Here is a 5,745-nt window from a genome sequence, read left to right on the forward strand (position 1 = left end):
ACCGGAGAATGGAGCTTTGGGACTATCAAACCATCCTGTAGCCTCAAAGGAAGCTAGATCTCTTCTGCACACCTATGATATCCACCAGGTGAATTTTAACGTATTGCCTCACAAGTAGCACCACACCGAGAAGGAAAACTGGGCCTCGAGATTAATGTACCAAGTCACAATGACTCCTTTTGGCTCTCAATGAATATATATATATATATATATAATAAATTTAAATGGCATCTCATGCATCAGAGCCACTTATAACACCATAACAGCTTGCTCTAAACTTTTCTTAATTGGTGTGTTCCCCTCCACCCCAAGAAGAGTATTCTGTGTTTGATGGATGTGCTGTGACTGCTGTATTTCAATCTCCCCATTCCCCTACCTTCTTTTTTTCTTATATCTATTAAAATGATTTACGACTTTTTCATTGTTCTGCCTGGAGCCCAGCCAACTGCCGAGATCAAAATCCAAAAAATCCCCCTCACCAAAACATTAGGGTGACCAGAATGAAACAGGACCTGTGGAAAAGACTTGAATTGTGGGAAAGGAAATAACCCCATCTCCATGGAAACATTCACGTTTTCCAGTTGCTCCTGAATAAATGAAGTTTGTGTTCTCTAATTCCCAGACTCCAATCTCAAGCACACCTAGCTTTAAAGTACCTGGGAATACTGTTAAAAACATCAAGGTTTTCTGAGCAGCATTATTACAGTTTAACAGCAAAGCATTTTTCCCCCAGGAAATCACCATCAGAGTCCCCTGAACAGTGTCTGCAAAACATCCACAATCCACAAGGTGCTTATAAGAATTAGTTTTAGTGGCTAAGACTCTACCACAGAGCTTCAGGCCCTCCTAATTCCATAAGAATTGGTATAATAGTCAGTAACATATAACAAGCCCCATGAGTATGACATTATTAAAAAAAAAACAACAACACCTTTTAGCTTGATCCTACAGAGACTGAGCATCCAGCCAAGTCTTTCACTCAATTTCTCCTTGTCACTTAGCCACAGTACCAGTCTGGAAAGATGCCATGCTGTTTGATTTTTCATACACAACTGTAACATACTAAACATCTGCCCCAAAGTATCCCAGGTCTGAGTCTGCATTTAGACTATGTACTGTTATAGTGACGCAGGAAAGGCAAGTGACAATGTATCTAATACAATTGTTCACATAAGTGCAATAGTTCTTCTGTGTCTCCTGGATTTTTTAGGGCTACCAGGGCCATGGGATTCTCTCCTGTTATGTATCTGTAGTTAAACTCCAGGCTGGGTTCAGAGGTGTATGAGGTATAACTCCATTGACTATAATGCAGTTACTCTGATTTGGACAAGTCTGAATAGATTCAGGCCTCATAATGCTTATAATAATTGTATTTTTGAGCTTGTTACCTGTGAAGACCAGATTCAATCCATTGGTGGATCATAAAAAAAATGATTAGTGTTGTTGGTATGATAAGATATGTGTGCATGGCTCTTCAGATATGTAAGAAAACACAGTCCATCCCCCGAAAAGCCTGCCAATTAAAGGATCTCAGCCCACTGTGGGACAAGTGTCGATAAAGTGGGCAATCAGAAAAAGGCATTTCACAAATACACAAAGTTTGTCCAGGGCAGGGGGGCTTCTGGTCTCCATGACCCCTGGGCCGTGGAGTTCACAATTGTGACCAGAGCAGTCACAGTTGGGCATTCTGGGACAACTGCTGGAAGTCTGTTAGGGTCCACAGAGGTCACATACCGCCTACACTCGTACTGCATCAACTTCAGGAGGTCAACCATGGCTCAGTGCTGTTCGGGGAGATGGTTTTACCGTGTCGCCAAAGGATCTCCAGGGCAGCTGCTGACAGAACAAAGCGGGGCTGTGCTTACGTTGGCTAGAGACAAATCTGAGTGTAGGCACGTGCGCAAATAGGTCAACGCAAGGTGACCTAACTTTGTAGTGTAGACCAGGCTTGAGTATGGCTGAGAGTTACCCCTGTAGAACCTGTCCACTCTCCTCTACTCTCAATCAGGGGTGAGAGCCATTGAACCAATCTGCAAACCCTGTATACGATAAAAACCACTTCAAACCAGGGGGTGTGGCAGCAACCCCAGCACCCCTACTTCCAGCACCTATGCTTTCAGTTGTTGCCACCTTGGACTGGCTCTTCCCTTCTGAAGCTGCAAAATCTTCTCAGATGTACATTTGCAAGGGGAAAGAGTCTCAGCTCTTCGAGGACAGGAATCTCCTTCTTGATTCTTTGTCAGAGCTTCCAACAGATCATTCTGTTAAGGACACCCGGCACTGACAAGTCCACTGACATCAGGCAAAATGCTGGGGATGCACTAAAAACCCAGGCCATTGGCATGGCCTCCACCCTGTCTCTTGGCAACCTGCAGCTCTCAACCCACCCCACCTATCAGCACAGCTTCACTTTGCTCGGTCAGCAGCTGCCCTGAGGAGCCAGAGAACACAGAAACACTCTTCACTAAACAGTCCAGTCAGGATACATCAACTCCTCTGTCAGCACTTAACAGTTCATGGGTCTACCCCTTTCTGCCTCTCCATCTGAGGATTATAACAGACTTCCACATATAGGGGCCTGATACTGTACAAGTGACTGATCCTTCCTCTAGGCCCCCTGGCCTAGAATCCACCATGTTTTCGTCCCCTCTGCCCCCCCAGGAGTCAAGTTATAAATACAGTAAAGGCGTGTTTCAGCGAAGCTCAATGTCTCCCTTAGCTAACAAAACTGTGACCACAAGGTGAAAGAATTTATATCCCATTTCTAATCCCCTGTGGCTTCTGGTCACCAAGTCTGTTTATTTTTATTTTTCTGTATAAAATTAATGCTTGTAAAAATAAGGGATTAATAGAAATAACTGGTTGGCGTTCGGTTTGGTGTAGGTAGGCGCTGTGCAAGATTCCCCCAGCGTGTAGCTCTGCCAGGACATCACTTATTACTTCTCCAGTCCTGGGTTACTCCCCACGCCTTCCAAACCAGATTTACCAAGGCACCTCAATCCTGCCCTACAGCAATCCCTGCTATTCCAGTTCAGGGTTCTTTCCTTAGCCTAGAAAGACTGCCACTCAAACTAGACTGTGCCAATTTTTGTGTTGACTTTTGTGACATGCAATAGGGATTAAACTAAGAGACCCTCCAACCTCCTTTTCACATTTGACCTACGTAGAATTTTGAACCTAGGTCTTTAGAGGTGCCCAGAGCAGCAATCAGTCCCCAACCCCCAAAGATCTCTTAGCTTTAAAACAAAGAGAGCTTTATTTGCAGTGCGGCATGTGCAGTAGATTGCTTCCCTTTCCCCCACTCAATCATATTGCCACATTGTCATGAACCTGAGCTTTCAATATTTTTTTTCTTTCATTTTAACTTGTTATTCCTGGGGGAAGGGGTTAATTACAGATACTCTGAAGAAACAACAAAACAAAACAAAAAACTCCAAACCTTTTATTAAAAAAAGAAAAAAACATTGGTCTGAAAAATTAGACCAAGCCAATACATTACCCCCCATTGTTTCAATCATCAACACTGAAGACTGGGGAGATTCGTGTGTTCTTTATCTCTCTTTGGGTTCCTCTTGTTGCCCAGCACTGTACTAACTGAGTGACTTTCAGACAAAACGCATTAGCAAGTCAAAGTCCTTAGTCATCTCTATGGAGTCTCTGGATCTTAGATTCATAGATTTAAGGTCAGAAGGAATCATTACATCATCTAGACTGATCTCCTGTATAACACAGACCATAGAACTTCACCCAATTCCTCCTATGCTGCATGCAATATCTTGTGTTTGTCCAAATCATCTCTTCCAGAGAGCCATTCAGACTTGCTCTGAAGATTCAAAGAGATGGAGAATCCACCACGTCTCTTGGAAGTTTGTACCCTCCCTGTCAAACATCTGTGCCTCCTTCTCCTTATGTTATCCCCCCAAAAGGCAGTGACTAATTCTTACAAAGATCTGAAAAGTAGGAATAGGAATCTTTAAATCCCTCAGGAAAATATCAGTATATGGTACCCTTCTTCCACTGTAAAATTCAAGGGCAATTCCTGATCTTGGGCAAGTCACTTAGCCTATCTGTGCCCTTTCCCCCATCTGTTCCACAGGGGCTTTAGCACTACCCTACCTCACAGGTGTTTTGTGAGTACATTAACTATTATGAGTTTCTCAGATATTAATGTAATGGAGGCCCTATGAATATCTAAGATAGATGAAGAAGTAGCCTGATTTTCAGACACAAGCACATGCAGCTACCACCGACTTCAGTGGGCATTGTGGTAGCTTAGCACTACATCAGGTAAGTTATCTGGGTGTCTATGTATGCATTTAGCGGCTTAACTTTATACACCCAATTTTGCAAATGTTGGCCTTATTCCTATTAATATTATTCAGTGCCATATACTGTGCAGGACCTATGAAGTATATTTGTTTTGCATTTCAGTTCTTGGGGGTGGCTGACAGCTTTCATTCTTGCAAGGCTTCCTTGGCAGCCTAAGTGAAAGTGTTAAAATGGGTTTGACAGAGATGAATTGTCCCTCGCTGCATGAGTGAACAGGTATAAGGTGTTCCGTCTTGCTTCACTGTTACATTAGACTCTCAAAGACCCAACAGCAAACAGCTGAGTGGATCAATAAACCTCTGTGTTTCCAGTCTCTGCTCTTATTAAAGGTGGTGCATGGAGGGGGCGGGTGGGGAGACTTCTCTATTTATATCTGGAACTTAATGAAGTGAAATTATCACAGCTGACAGGCGCTGGGGTTGTAATTCAGAGACCTGGCTTGGCTTAGAGGGATTTTCAGGCTGTTTTTATTCCAAATTAAAAAAAAAAAGTGAAACCTAATCCTCTAATCAGTTCCAATTTACATATTCACGAGTCTTGTTTCCAGCCTCCTTGAAAAAAAGAAGATGGTGTTGGCCTCACGATGCGATTATTTGATTAAGTAATTATTAATCCCAGAGTGCTGTGATTAATGCTGAGCAAGTTAAACAAACCCATTGGAGCTGGGCTAGTCACCTTAACACCATTGTAACACGCACAGGCAAAACTGGCATCTATATATTTTTACCTGCTCTGCACTGAGGAGTTTTGTTCACTTAAGGTCTCCCTTTCACCTCTCAGGGGGTTAATATCCTGCAAAATGAAGTGTTATAAATTTAATTTTTATCTGTGGCTAAATGCAATACCAAATGCAGATCTTTATTTTCAGGCTGGAAACTCCATCCTGGATCTGTGTGCAATTCATTTATTACACAAGTGAAAAGAAAAGAAAAGAAAAGAAAAGAAAAGAAAACTCTGTGAATATATAATTTTTGACCATATAGTGCAAGGTCTGTGCCTCCTGCCAGGCATCAGTCATTTGAGAGTGTGTCAAAGTGATGGATACCTATTGATTCTCATGTGAACATCTTAGCTACCCTGAAATCTTCTTGTTCTTCCAAAAAGAAAGGAAGGCAAATCAGGAGAGAAAATGCCTGGAAAATTTTGCTGCATCACAAAGATTTTGCCAGCTGTATTGGAATTTTATATATTTATTTTATGCTGATTTAAAAACATTGTTCTGTCCTATTGCTCAGAATGCTTCTCCCATTACTACATATCACAATAACTCAGAATGCCATTAGTTCCAGCTTAAAACACCCTTCCAACCTTGCCAAATTCTGTTTCTCAATCTCACCTGTTTTCCCATTCCCCAGAAAAAGTCTGGAATAATAGAAAGGCAATTTGTCATATACTGATAGTCCAACAAACCCCAGA

The sequence above is a fragment of the Chrysemys picta genome, chromosome 12 (assembly GCF_011386835.1).
Source record: "Chrysemys picta bellii isolate R12L10 chromosome 12, ASM1138683v2, whole genome shotgun sequence".
Taxonomy (NCBI): domain Eukaryota; kingdom Metazoa; phylum Chordata; order Testudines; family Emydidae; genus Chrysemys; species Chrysemys picta.